This window comes from Bubalus bubalis, chromosome 5, assembly GCF_019923935.1.
Source record: "Bubalus bubalis isolate 160015118507 breed Murrah chromosome 5, NDDB_SH_1, whole genome shotgun sequence".
NCBI lineage: Eukaryota > Metazoa > Chordata > Mammalia > Artiodactyla > Bovidae > Bubalus > Bubalus bubalis.
Genome location: NC_059161.1, coordinates 45,465,936 through 45,481,232, shown reverse-complemented (window position 1 = coordinate 45,481,232; position 15,297 = coordinate 45,465,936). Strand labels below are relative to the sequence as shown.

Genomic DNA, 15,297 nt, shown 5'->3' with positions numbered 1-15,297 from the left:
CTCCCGGAATTTACCCAAACTCATGTCCATCGAGTCGGTGATGCCATCTAGCCATCTCATCCTCTGTCGTCCCCTTCTCCTGCCCTCAATCTTTCCCAGCATCAGGGTCTTTTCAGATGAGTCAGCTCTTCACATCAGGTGGCCAAAATATTGGGTAATTTACATGAATTAGCCAACAACACCTTTGCTGCCCTGTCTTCCTAACCCACTTTCTCTCATTTCCTCATTGCTCCTGACTTGTCTCCGTGTCATCCTTATACATATTCAGTTATATATATATATGTATGTACTATACATACTATATACATGTATATATTATTTTCCATATTATTTTCTGCTATAGGCTAGTAGAAGATATTGAATATAGTTCCTTGTGCTATACAGTAGGACCTTGCTGTTTATCTATTTTATGCAAAGTAGTTTGTATCTGTTAATCCCAAACTCCTAATTTATCCCCTCTTGCCCTTTTCTCCTTTGGTAACCATAAGTTTGTTTGCTATGTCTGTGAGTTTGTTTCTGTTTGTAAATAGTTCATTTTATCATATTTAAATTCCATATAAGTGATACCATATGGTATTTGTCTTTGTGTGATATGCTTCACTTAGTAGGATAATCTCTAGGTTCATCTGTGCTGCTGCATTATTTGGCATTACCATGGCATTATTTCCTTCTTCTTATGACTGAATAGTATTCCATACACCAAATATTATTTGTCCATCCATCTGATGATGGGTATATAAATTGATTTCATGTCTTGATTATTGTAAATAGTGCAACAATTAATATTGGAGTTCAATGAATATAGTTTTCTCTGAATATATACCCAGGAGTGGGATTGATGGATCACGTGTGTGCCTGCTAAGTCTCTTCAGTCGTGTCCAACTCTTTGCTTCCCTATGGACTGTAGACTGTAGACTGCCAGGCTCTTCTGTCTATGGAATTCTCTAGGCAAGAATACTGGAGTGGGTTGCCATCCCTTCCCCAGGGGATCTTCCCAAACCAGGGCTCGAACCTGTGTCTCTTATGTCTCCTGCATTGGCAGGCGGGTTGTTTACCACTCATGTCACCTGGGACCTGGGAAGCCCTTGAAGGATCATGTGGCAACTCTAATTTTTAGTTTTTTGAGGAACATACATACTGTTTCCCATGGTGGCTCCAGCAATTTATATTCCCACCAGTAGTGTAGGAGGGAGGATTCCCTTTTCTCCACACCTGCTTCAACATCTGTATTTTTAGACTTTTTGATGATGTCCATGCTGACAAGAGTATGAGGTGATACCTCATTGTAGTTTTGATTTGCATTTCTCTAATAATTACTGATGTTGAGCATCTTTTCAGGTGCCTGTTGGCCATCTGTATGTCTTCTTTGGATAAATGTCTATTTAGATCTTCTGTTCAATTTTTGATTGGATTATTTGTTGTTTGTATTATTGTGTGAGCTGATTGTGTATTTTGGAAATTAAACCCTTGCTAGTTACATCATTCTCAAATATTTTCTCTCATTCTGTAGGTAGCCTTTTAATTTTGTTTATGGTTTCCTTCACCATACAAAGCTTTTAAGTTTGATTAGGTCCCATTTGTTTATTTTTGCTTTTATTTCTTTTGGCTTGGGAGAATGGCCTTAGAAAACATTGTTACAATTTATGTCAGAGAATGTTTCATCTGTGTCCTCTTCTAAGAGTTTCTTGGAAGAAGAAGTCCTCTTGGTAAAGTGGTATCCCATTTTATATTCAAGTCTTTAACCCATTTTGAGTTTATAGTATTTGGGGGTATGGAGTGAGAGAGTATTCTAGCTTCACTGATTTATATGCAGCTGTCCAACTTTCCGGAGAAGGCAATGGCACCCCACTCCAGTACTCTTGCCTGGAAAATCCCATGGACGGAGGAGCCTGGAAGGCTGCAGTCCATGGAGTCGCTTGAGAGTTGGACACGATTGAGTGACTTCACTTTCACTTTTCACTTTCATGCATTGGAAAAGGAAATGGCAACCCACTCCAGTGTTCTTGCCTGGAGAATCCCAGGGATGGGGGAGCCTGGTGGGCTGCTGTCTATGGGGTCACACAGAGTCGGACACGATTGAAGTGACTTAGCAGCAGCAGCAGTCCAACTTTCCCAACACCACTTCCCAAAGTCATGTATGTTCTTGCCTTCTTTGTCATAGATTAATTGAATGTATGTGTGTGGGCTTATTTTTGGGTCTCTGTTCTGTTCAGTTGATCCATATGTCTGTGTTTCTTGATTCAGTTTTGATAGACTGTAGGTTTATAGGAACTTGTCCGTTTCTTGTAACTTGTTGAGTTTGTTGGCGTATAATTGTTCATAATATTATCTTATTTTTTTTTAATTTCTGTGATATCAGTCGTTATTTCTCTTCTTTCATTTCTTGTTTTGTTTATTTGGATTCTCTTTTCTTCATGAAGAAAAGATGACCGTTTGGCACATAAACAGATATTCTACTTATCCTTTTATGTTTGTATCTCCTTTCTCTTGAAAGTAAACATCATGGTTCCTAATGTTATCAAAACATCTACTTATTTTCTCTGTTGTACTGTAAAATGCACTAAACAGTTTCAAAAGTAGAATACTAATACTACTAAAAACATTAAATCTACTAATATTAAGATAGGTTTTTCAGACTATTTTCCCCTTAGACTTATATATTACTAAAACTGGACAGCTATATTCAAAAGTTATTTGTAATAATTTTGTTCTGTGTGGTTATCAATTTGAAGTACACTTAATCTTATTTATTTCTGTTTCTATTTAATTTTATATAAAAGATTTTTTCTTTTTTATAATTACTTTCATAACTGTCTTTCTTCACTTTGCTGCTGCTGCTGCTAAGTAGCTTCAGTCGTGTCCGACTCTGTGCGACCTCATAGATGGCAGCCCACCAGGCTCCGCCGTCCCTGGGATTCTCCAGGCAAGAACACTGGAGTGGGTTGCCATTTCCTTCTCCAATGCATGAAAGTGAAAAGTGAAAGGGAAGTCACTCAGTTGTGTCCGACTCTTAGCAACCCCATGGACTGCAGTCTACCAGGCTCCTCCATCCATGGGATATTCCAGGCAAGAGTACTGGAGTGGGTTGCCATTGCCTTCTCCGTTCTTCACTTTACTAATGTAAAAAAAACAGTATTTAAGTTTATATTACCATTGTTTTATTGCAGGATAATTAACCTACGATATTATATTAGTTTCAAGTGTACAACATAGTGATTTGATAATGGCACCCCACTCCAGTAGTCTTGCTTGGAAAATCCCATGGACGGAGGAGCCTGTTAGGCTGCAATCCATGGGGTCGCTAAGAGTCGGACACGACTGAGCGACTTCACTTTCACTTTTCACTTTCCTGCATTGGAGAAGGAAATGGCAACCCACTCCAGTGTTCTTGCCTGGAGAATCCCAGGGACAGGGAACCTGGTGGGCTGACGTCTATGGGGTCACACAGAGTCGGACATGACTGAAGTGACAGCATTAGCATAGCATATTACATAATGATCTCCATGGTAAGTGTAGTTATCATCTGGAACCATGCAGTTATTATATTATTATTGACTATATTACATATGCTGTACATTACATCCCTGTGACTTACCTATTTTACAACTGAAAGCTCATGTCTCTTAATCTCCATCACTCATTTCATTCATCCTATCACTTGTCTCCCTTCTAAGAAACATTTTGTTACATGTGCCTGTAGGTCTGTTCCCCTTTTGTTATATTTGTTCATTTTTTGATTCCCATTATAAGTGAAATCGTATAATATTTACCTTTCTTTATCAGACTTGTTTCACTTATCATAATACCTCTTAGGTCCACCTATGTTGTCTCAGAGGCCAGATTGCATTCTTTTTCATGGCTGAGTATATATGTATATATATAAATACCACATACGCTACATCTTCTGTATCCATTCTTCTGTTGATGGACACTTGCTTCCATATTTTGACTATTTCAAATAGTGCTGCAATGAACATGTGAGTGCATGTATCTTGTTGAATGAGTATTTTTATTTTCTTTGAAAAATATCCAGCAGTGGACTTGCTGGATCATATGGTAATTCTAGTCTTAATATTTGGGAAAATTCCATACTGTTTTCCGTAGTAGCAGCACCAACTTACAATCACGAAAGTGTCCCAAGTGTTCCTTTTTCTCCACATCCTTGCCAGCACTTTATGTTTGTTATCTTTTTATTAACATGTTCTGATAGGTATGAGGTAAAATCTCAAGGTTGTTTTGATTTGCATTTCCCTGATAATTAGTGATGTTTAGTATCTTTTCATGTTACTGTTAGCCATCGATCTTCTTTGGAAAAATGTCTGTTTAGGTCCTCTGCCTATTTTGTTACAAACCGGATCTTCAAAAACATTTTGAATAGTATGAGTTCTTTGTTTATTTTAGATTATTAACCCCTTTTTGAGTATGTCATTTGCAAATAAGCTCTTCAGCAGGATGCCTTTTTTTTGCTGATAGTTTCCTTTACTATAAAAAGCCTTTTTATTTTATGCAGTTCCATTTGTCTGTTTTTGCTCTGGCTTGCCTTTGCTTGAGGAAAGTGAAAGTGAAAGTCACTCAGTCACATCTGACTCTTTGCGACCCCATAGACAATACAGTCCATGGAATTCTCCAGGCCAGAATATTGGAGGGAGTAGCCTTTCCCTTCTCCAGGGGATCTTCCCAACCCAGGGACTGAACCCAGGTCTCCTACTTTGCAGGCGGATTCTTTACCAGCTGAGCTACAAGGGAAGCCCAAGAATACTGGAGTGGGTAGCCTATTCCTTCTCCACTGGATCTTCCTGACCCAGACATTGAACTGGGGTCTCCTCCATTGCAGGCAGATTCTTTAGGAACTGAGCTATCAGGGAAGCCCAGGAGGAGACATATTCAAAAAAGCATTGCTAAGACTGTTGCCAAAGAGCATACTGCCTATGTTTTCCTGTAGAAGTTTTATTATGCCTACGTTTTCCTCTGGAAATTTTATGGCTTCAGGTCTTTCATTTAAGCCTGCAATACGTTTCGAGTTTACTTTTGGATATGGTGTGAGAAAGTAATTCAGTTTGGTTCTTTTGCAGGAATGTGTCCAGTTTCTCTAGCACAAATTATCGAAGAGGCTATTTTTCCCCATTGCATATTATTGTCTCCTTTTTCATAGATTAATTGACCATATAATCATGGGTTTGTTTCTGGGTTTTCTCTTCTCTTTCATTGATCTATCTTTTGGTTTTTGTGATACTATATGGTTTTGATTACTGTAGCTTTGTAGTATAATTTGAAGTCAGGCAGAATTATGCTTAAAGCATTGTTTTTTTCCTTCAAGATTCTTTAGTCTGTGTGGGGCCTCTTTGTCTCCAGACAAATTTGAGAATTAGTTACTCTAGTCCTATGATAAATGTCATTGCTATTTTGGTAGATATTGCAGTGAACCTGTAGATTGCCTTGGGAAATATGGTCGTTTTCCAATATTAATTCTTGTATCTGTTAGCATGGCATATTTTTCCATTTTTTGTGACTTGTTTCTTTTGTAAATGTCTTACAGTTTTTCATGTACAGGACTTTGATATCTTTGATTAAGTTTAAGCTATTATTTGTTTTTGCTGCAATTGTAAGTGGAATTGCTTTTTTAATTTCTCTTTCGAATTCTTTACTTTTAATGTATAGACACAAATTTCTATGTATTAATTTTGTATCCTGTAACTTTACTGAATTATTGTTTCTAATGGGTTTTTGTGTGTGTGTGTGTGTGGCTTCTTTATGGAAAAGTCCTTTTCTGGACTTTTTATATATAGTATCATGTTATCTGCGAGCAGTGACAGTTTTATTTTCTGTCTGATTGCTGTGGCTAGGGCTTCAAGTACCATGTTGAGTAAAAGTGTCAAGAATGGGCATCTTTTTCTTGTTCTTGATCTTAGAAAAGTGCTTTCAGAGTTTCCCTGTTGAGTATGATGTTAGCTACATTTTTATCACATATGATCTTTATATATTTAGATGTATTCCCTCTATACCTACTATGTTGATAGCATTTTTTAATAATAAATGAATGTTGAATTTTGTCAAAAGTCTTTTCTTTATCTATTGAGACGATCATGAGTTTTATTCTTCAATTTCTTAATGTGACGTGTCACAGTGATTGTTTTACGGATATTTAACCATCCATTAATCCCCAGGGTAAATCCACTTGATCATGTTGTATGATCCTTTTAATGTATTTTTGAATTCAGTATATTATAATTTTGCTTTTGTTATGCTGCTTTTAAAATTCTCTCTTTATCCTTTTTTTGTTGTTGTTGTTTTCCATTTTATTTATAATGTGTCTCAAAGTGGAACTCTTTGCAAAGATTGGTCATGACCCTGTATGGCTTCTGGTATCTGGATGTCTGTTTCCTTTCCCAGGCTAGGGACATTTTTAGCTATTATTTCTTCAAGTAAGTTCTCTGCCCCTTTCTCTTTCTTCTTCTTATGGAACACCTATAATGCCACCATAGTACATGTCATGTTGTTCCAAAGGCCTCTTAAACTATCCCAATTTTTAAATATTACTTCTACTTTTATTCCCTTCAATTTGGGCTATTTGCACTACTGTGTTTTTCATTTTGCTGATTCATTCATCTGTATCATCTAACTTACTGTTGATTCCTTATAATGTATTTTTTATTTCAACTGTATTTTTCAGCTCTTTTTCTTCTTCTTTATGTTTTCTAACCGTTAGTTAAACTTTTCACTGTTGTACATTCTTCTCTCAAGTTTGTTGAGCATCTTTATGATCATCATTTGAACTCTTTATTGGGTAAATTGCTTTATCTCCACTTTGTTTAGTTTTTCTTCTGATGTTTTATCTTCTTCATTTGTGATATATTCCCCAAATCCTCATTTTGCCTAATTTTTCATGATTTTTTCTATGTATTATGTAGATTGGTTACATTTCCTGTACTTGGGAAAGTGGCTTTACCTAGGAACTCTCCTAAAGGGCTCAGTAGCACATTATCCTCTGGTCACCAGAGCTGTATGCTCTAGGGGTGCCCCATATGTGAGTATGCCCTGAGCCTTTCTGTTGTGCCATGGCAAACTAATGTGTGAACACTGGCAGATGGTGCTTGCTCCCAGCCTGGTTGGCTATCAGCTCCTGTCTCTAGTGGTGGCTTTCAGCCAGCTGGTTGGTGAGGTTGGGTTCTAGGGTAGCTGGCTATAGCATGCAGTGGCCCAGGGCTCGTGCTGACCTGCTGGTGGGCAGGTCCAGATCCCAGGGCAGCTGGATGCAGAGCCTGGGGGCCAGGTCTGTTCCTGGCCTACTAGTGAAGTAGGCTGGTTCCTGGGGAAGCTGGCTGCATGGCCGGAGGAATCGTGGAGCTGGTGCTGACCTGCTGGTGGGCGGGTAACCCCCCTGGCACTAATAGGCTAGTGGGAGGATTCTAATGCACCAGCACCAATGTCCTCATGATTGAAGGACTCCCCCAAATGGCTGCTGCCAGGATTTAATATATCCTCAGAGGGATTCCCAGTTGGCTCCTGCCTTTCAAAGAAGCTCTCTGAAGTGTCTGAGTGAGGCTGCTTTTCATTTACTGCCTCTATGTTGAGACTCAGTGTACATATGATTTTTGTTTGCACCCTTTTACAGAGTCTCTGTTTCCTATAGGCCTCCCATTCGCCCATATGCAAGCCCCTCTGGCTTTCAAAGTTGGATGTTCTGACGGCTTGTCTTCTTGTTGCAAGGCCCCCCAGGCTATGGAGCCCAGTATGGGGCTTGAATTGCTTAATGCTTGGAGAAAATCTCTGCAACTGTGATCTTTCTGTTTGTGGGTTGCCTGCTCAGGGGATATGAATCCTGACATACTGCATCTTCAACCCTCCTACCTATCTCATTGTGGTTACTTCATGCACCCTTTAGTTGTGGAAATCTTTTCTGTTAATCTTCATGTTGTGCTTATCAATAGTTGCTGTGTAAGTAGTTGTAATTTTGGTATGTCTGTAGGAGGAAGTGGAGAAGGCAATGGCACCCCACTCCAGTACTCTTGCCTGGAAAATCCCATGGACGGAGGAGCCTGGTAGGCTGCAGTCCATGGGGTCACTAAAAGTCGGACACAACTGAGCGACTTCCCTTTCACTTTTCACTTTCACACATTGGAGAAGGAAATGGCAACCCACTCCAGTGTTCTTGCCTGGAGAATCCCAGGGATGGGGGAGCCTGGTGGGCTTCCATCTATGGGGTCGCAAAGAGTCGGACACGACTGAAGCAACTTAGTAGCAGCAGCAGCAGCATAGGAGGAAGTTAGCTCACCGTCTTCCTACTCCATCATCTTGGCCACATGTCCTCTGCATTACAATTTTTACAACCTGTTACATTTCTACAGTGTATTGCGATATAGAATATTTTGCTCATTTTTTTATTTTAAAATTCCATTCTTATAAGTCAAGTTATTGAAAAATTTTAATAATAAATCTAATGTTTAACCTTGAGATTGCTTGTATTCTGTAAAATTTTGGGCTAATGTACCCCATCAAGAAATGCAAGTATCTCTTATAAACTTGTGTCAGTATATACCATAGTGTCCTACACTCATGCCAGTTGTATTTAGTTATTTGGTTGCTAATTTTTCCCTTTGATTAAAAAATTTTTGCTTGAGACTTTTATCTTAAGCAGGTGTTGTATTTTTGTTTCTAGCTGACAGGCTGTCAAAACTAATGAAGAGAGGGATTTTTTTCCTATCCAAAGCACAGACCTGGCCCTGTGCTTTCCATGAATGATTATTAAGTAAATACGTAAATGAATATTTTTCTGAGCTTCATTCTATACATGGAGACGGGAGAATCATTCAATGAAGTCCTTGTGCTATTTTGTAACAAAATATTTATGGATTTCTGCCTGAAAAATATTAGTACACCCCAAATTATCCTCCTTCTTAATTTTTGTATGAAACATATACAAGTAGAATATTTTCCATTGTCTGTAGGCTCTCAGAAACGTTTGAATTGTATTTGTGAGGATTTTCTATTAGTGAAAAAAGGGGCAGAATCCTTGGCTTGTGAACAATGACAGTCCTTCAACAGGTCCATCATTAATAGACTGCTGCTTCTTTCTTTCCTTTTATTTAATCTAATATGTCACATTTTCTAGTTAGGGTTGATAATAATGCTGCATTTGATTTGCTAAATTTTTGAGCATCATCTATTAACAGGATATGTAATGTGATTCAAGCTAGTATAATGAGCCAGACAAGTAAAAGAAAAAATGTCCTTCATTCTCTGCTTGGTTAATAAACATTTCTTTGCATTTTATTGTAAGATAGCTAGCAAAGGAAGTCAAAGTTTTTCTGTTTATTTAAGAGGAAAAAAAAACATCAGTGAAGTAACATTGGATGTTGGGTTTAATCAGCTCCAACTGGTACATTTGTACTGCTCAGAATTGGAATCATAAATAAGTAGAAAAATGAGAGCTGTGATGTTATGAGAGATACATGGTATATCCTTAACCATTTAGGTGTCCTTTTTCTTTTGAAATATTTTCCTACTCTGTGCCCAGTTCCCACATGTATGTCTAAAGAGACAGTCTCTACTTCATACTTACCAACCATTACCCATCTTCTAGAACAATAATCCCTAACTGTGGACCTGATACCATCAATGTCAACCAGCGTATCCTGGAAAAATATTAAAAATGCAAATTTTCAGGCCCTACTTCAGATCTACTGACTTGGAAACTCTGGGGGTCAGACCCAGCATCTCTTTTTATAAGCCTACCAGTTGATTCTGACACAGGCTCAAGTTTGAGAACTGTTGTTCTAGAAAGAGTGAAATATCATCTTTATTTTGGTGGTTAGATTCAAGTGGGTGAGCAGAGATCCAAATTCCTTTACTTTTCCAAATAAACATTTCGTTTCTTTCACATGTGCTGAGTGTTTAGTTTAATTCAAGGATGAGTATGACTCGTGAGTGACTCTGGAAAGGCGTTTTTAAGATACAGAGAGGAAAGTCTATAGGAGAAACACATATTTTGCTTAATTTTTCTTAAAAAAAAGTGGATCTTGTTATTGGAGTGGACACATCATTCTTCAAACTGGCATTAATTCAGTTAATATTCCTTCTTAATTTGTCGCCATCTCTATCATGTTAGCCATGAAATTAAAAGACAGTTACTTCTTGGAAGGAAAGTTATGACCAACCTAGACATCATATTAAAAAGCAGAGACATTACTTTGTCAACAAAGGTCCATCTAGTCAAGGCTGTGGTTTTTCCAGTGGTCAGGTATGGATGTGAAACTTGGACTATAAAGAAAGCTAAGCACTGAAGAATGATGCTTTTGAACTGTGGTGTTGGAGAAGACTCTTGAGAGTCCCTTGGACTGAAAGGAGATCCAACCAGTCCATCCTAAAGAAGATCAGTCCTGGGTGTTCACTGGAAGGACTGATGCTAAAGCTGAAACTCCAATACTTTGGCCACCTGATGCGAAGAGCTGACTCATTTGAAAAGACCCTGATTCTGGGAAAGATTAAGAGCAGGAGAAGGGGATGACAGAGGATGAGATGGTTGGATGGCATCACTGACTCAATCAATGGACATGGGTTTGGGTGGACTCCGGGAGTTGGTGATGGACAGGGAGGCCTGGCATGCTGCGGTTCATGGGGTTGCAAAGAGTCGGACACAAGTGAGCTACTGAACTGAACTGGACTATCATGTGACAACCAACTCTCCTTTCAGATCAGAATTATCCTGGCCTCCTGTTTTCTTTTACTTTGTAATTAAAAATCTTTTTTCCTATTATTTCATATTTAATTGCTATTAACACCTATCTCCAAGTGCAGGGGAAGGAGTTGTCATCTTTAGATTGTATTTGAAAGGAATATTAAAAAACAAAAAAATTTAATCCAAACCCTAATGGTTCATTCAGGTAAGGAAATGGTGTTCAAGAAAGTTAAGTGGCTTGCAAATTTAGGATGTTTGGTGGTTTAACAGAGAATGTTTACTGCTGTTTGTTGTTAGCAATTCTATATAGTTAGGGAAAAGGTTTTAGAGTTACTGACTAAGAAATATGTATTTTTTGGCATGAAGTCATTACTGATTTTATCTTTGCCTTTTTCTTATTGTCTCCTTTCTTATTAATAGACATGAATAATTGAAAGCTTCCTACAGAATTTATAGAAGTAATTACTTGCTCATTACAACAAGTAAATGTTGCCAAGTAGAAGGGAGATTCATTCCAGGACTTTTTTGTGAGTCAAAATGATTCTAGTTCTTGAAAATGAGAATGAACAATGGTCCATAGTACAATTCAAAGCATCAATAGAGAGCTTAGTGCTTTTTTTCTTTGTTGTTGTTAATCACTTAAAATGTGTAATTAACTCTCAAATTAATCCCTGGAAAAATAAAGGAGCATCTGGTGAAGTGCATTGTTTTGAATTTTTTTACTTAAAAGTGGTTACTAAGTGAATGCTTGCTGGGCTAGAAAAAATTGTAACCTCAGCCTCTTTTTCTTCTCATTTTTAAAGTCAGCCAAATAATGCTCATTCTAAATAGAAGTAATAGCTCCATCTATAGTAACCCTGATCGCTCAGTTGGTAAAGAACCCACCTGCAATGCAGGAGACCCCGGTTTGATTCCTGGGTTGGGAAGATCCACTGGAGAAGGGATAGGGTACTCACTCCAATATTCTTGGGCTTTCCTGATGGCTCAGCTGATACAGAATCCACCTGCAATGTGGGAGACCTGGGTTTGGTCCCTGGGTTGGGAAGATCCCCTGGAGAAGGGAAAGGCTACCCACTCCAGTATTCTGGCCTGGAGAATTCCATGGACTCTGGACTTTGTGTCCATGGGGTTGCAAAGAGGTGGACACCCATGGGGTTGTAAAGAGTTGGACACAACTGAGAAACTTTCACTATCATGTAGTAACACTGATGATTTGAAGACTGTGTTCACTGAGCAGTGATAGCAACTTTCTGAGTTATAGTCTTGCCCTAGATTCAGAGAGATAGATCAGTAGTTATATACATCAAAAGCTTGTGATTCTAAAATACCTAGAAGATACTCAGTTATGTCATTAATTTGATATAAAAGTAATGGATGGAAAGCAGTTTTAATAATATAAGTTATCTGAGATGGTTGGTTGATTACCTAAGAGTTATTCCCCTGACCCCTGCTCACACACCCAATTTTATTTAGGCATTCATACTCACTCATGCTTTAGAGCAATACACAGCATGCTCAAAAGGATCAGCATCACCTAGGAGCTTTTTGGAAAGGCAAACTCATGAATCTGCATTTTAATAAGCTCTCCAGATAACTCCAAGTGCATACTCAAGTTTGAGGACCACTGCTTTCTGGGTGGCTGATTATGTGTATTCCATTCTCCTTGCCAGTGATGGGCTAATCAAACACATGTAACCAAGTTCTGGCCGATTTGACCTAAAGAGATCTCCTTTATAGGGCTGCTGGGAACATTTCTCTGCTATTTGAAGGAAGCACAAGTAAGTGCAGGCCCATTTCGTTTGTATTTCAGGCTGGAGTATGAAATGTGATGCCTGAAACTGTTGCAGCGACCCTATGAAGGTCACAAAGATGGGACCAGATCTCAAGCCACTCTACCTCAGGGCCTCTCATTTTGTGAGATTTTAAAACAGACAAAAATAATCTGTTATTTTACTGCTTAAAGAATTTTCGTTCAGTTTTTTTTTTTTTTTTTTTTTTTTTTGCCTGTTTGTTTCTGGTGGCCAATAGCCAAGTGCACTTGAACACAGAAGTTATTTATGGCATTTTGCAAATAAATCTTATGGTTGATTTCAGTGTTGAGACTGAGGGTGAAACACTCAGCTCTTTTTTCAACTTCTGTTTTGAAAGTTCTTTTTCAAAGTGTTTAGTTCAGTTCAGTTCAGTCGCTCAGTTGTGTCCGACTCTTTGCGACCCCATGAATCGCAGCACGCCAGGCCTCCCTGTCCATCACCAACTCCCGGAGTTCACCCAAACTCATGTCCATGGAGTCGGTGATGCCATCCAGCCATCTCATCCTCTGACATCCCCTTCTCCTCCTGCCCCCAATCCCTCCCAGCCTCAGAGTCTTTTCCAATAAGTCAACTCTTCCCATGAAGTGGCCAAAGTATTGGAGTTTTAGCTTTAGCATCAGTCCTTCAAATAAACATCCAGAACTGATTTCCTTTAGGATGGACTGGTTGGATCTCCTTACAGTCCAAGGGACTCTCAAGAGTCTTCTCCAACACCATCAATTCTTTGGCGCTCAGTTTTCTTCACAGTCCAACTCTCATATCCATACATGACCACTGGAAAAACCATAGCCTTGACTAGATGGACCTTTGTTGGCAAAGTAACGTCTCTGCTTTTGAATATGCTATCTAGGTTGGTTATAACTTTCCTTCGAAGGAGTAAGAATCTTTTAATTGCATGGCTGCAATCACCATCTGCAGTGATTTTGGAGCCCAAAAAATGAAGTCTGACACTGTTTCCACTGTTTCCCCATCTATTTCCCATGAAGTGATGGGACCAGAAGCCATGATCTTCGTTTTCTGAATGTTGAGCTTTAAGCCAACTTTTTCACTCTCCTCTTTCACCTTCATCAAGAGACTTTTTAGTTCCTCTTCAGTTTCTGCCATAAGGGTGGTGTCATCTGCATATCTGAGGTTATTGATATTTCTCCTGGCAATCTTGATTCCAGCTTGTGCTTCTTCCAGCCCAGCATTTCTCATGATGTACTCTGTGTATAAGTTAAATAAGCAGGGTGACAATATACAGCCTTGACATACTCCTTTTCCTATTTAGAACCAGTCTGTTATTCCATGTCTAGTTCTAACTGTGGCTTCCTGACCTGCATATAGGTTTCTCAAGAGGCAGGTCAGGTGGTCTGGTATTCCCATCTCTTTCAGAATTTTCCACAGTTTATTGTGATCCACACATTCAAAGTTTAGAAAAGTATAATTTTGATAAAGTTATGTTTCCCCCTTCTCCGCAATGTTAATTGGCACATAAATAGAAGCTCTTCTTCTGTCACTATTTCTTGGTAGGAACATCAATACAATCATTTAATTTGCCTTCTTTCTGGGCTTAAGACAGCATATAGGATAGAGGATGAAAATGTGAGCTGAATCCAAGACTGAAAAATCTTAATAGAATTCCTACCCCTTTTGTAGAGTTCCCTACCTACTTCTCTGATGAACTGCTTTCTTCTTCTTATTATTATTATTCTGTATGTTCAAATAACATTTAAGTAGTCAGTTTTTGAGCAATTGCTTTGTGAAATAATTTTGAAATATTTTGTAGAGTTGTAGAACATTCAAAAGCAGAGACATTACTTTGCCAACAAAGGTTCGTCTTGTCAAGGCTATGGTTTTTCCAGTGGTCATGTATGGATGTGAGAGTTGGACTGTGAAGAAGGCTGAGCGCCGAAGAATTGATGCTTTTGAACTGTGATGTTGGAGAAGACTCTTGAGAGTCCCTTGGACTGCAAGGAGATCCAACCAGTCCATTCTGAAGGAGATCAGCCCTGGGATTTCTTTGGAAGGAATGATGCTAAAGCTGAAACTCCAGTATTTTGGCTACCTCATGCGAAGAGTTGACTCATTGGAAAAGACCCTGATGCTGGGAGGGATTGGGGGCAGGAGGAGAAGGGGACGACAGAGGATGAGATGGCTGGATGGCATCACTGACTCGATGGATGTGAGTCTGAGTGAACTCCGGGAGTTGGTGATGGACAGGGAGGCCTGGCGTGCTGCGATTCATGGGGTTGCAAAGAGTCGGACACGACTGAGCAACTGAACTGATCTGAGAACACTCATATATACTTACATAAATGTATGTGTTTTATAATTTAAATTTTTTGATATAGTGAAATCATTTCTGACCTTTTAGTAACATATCTCTCTATATTTCCATTTGAAGCTACAAATTTGTTTATCCTTATATATTTATGAAATATGTTAAATTTTTGCAGAGAAAAGTCTCTAAAACTATGTTTCTACATGCAGATGTATATACCTAGATACATGTTAGTACCACAGTTGGCAGGCTACCTTGTTCAAGTATTTACTTCTATTTAAATTTAATTGATAAAATAGTATGGAAATTATTTTTAAATGGCTATTTGATCTTTACTACTCTACCTAGTTTAATACTGTACCATAATGCACATGGGGCTTCCCAGTGGCATCAGTGGTAAAGAACTCGCCTCCCAATGCAAGAGACTTAAAAGTGTGGGTTCGATCTTTGAGTTGGGAAGATCCCACGGGGGAGGGCATGGCAACCCACTCCAGTACTCTTGCTGGGAAGATCCCATGGACAAAGGAGCCTGGCAGGCTACAGTCCGT

General features: G+C 38.8%; 1 protein-coding gene across 5 annotated transcripts in view; it reads left to right on the top strand.

Moving 5' to 3' along the window:
• RGS7 (regulator of G protein signaling 7) overlaps window positions 1-15,297 on the top strand; it is a 484,679-nt gene that overhangs the window by 246,132 nt on the left and 223,250 nt on the right. The gene's annotated exons all lie outside the window — the stretch shown is intronic.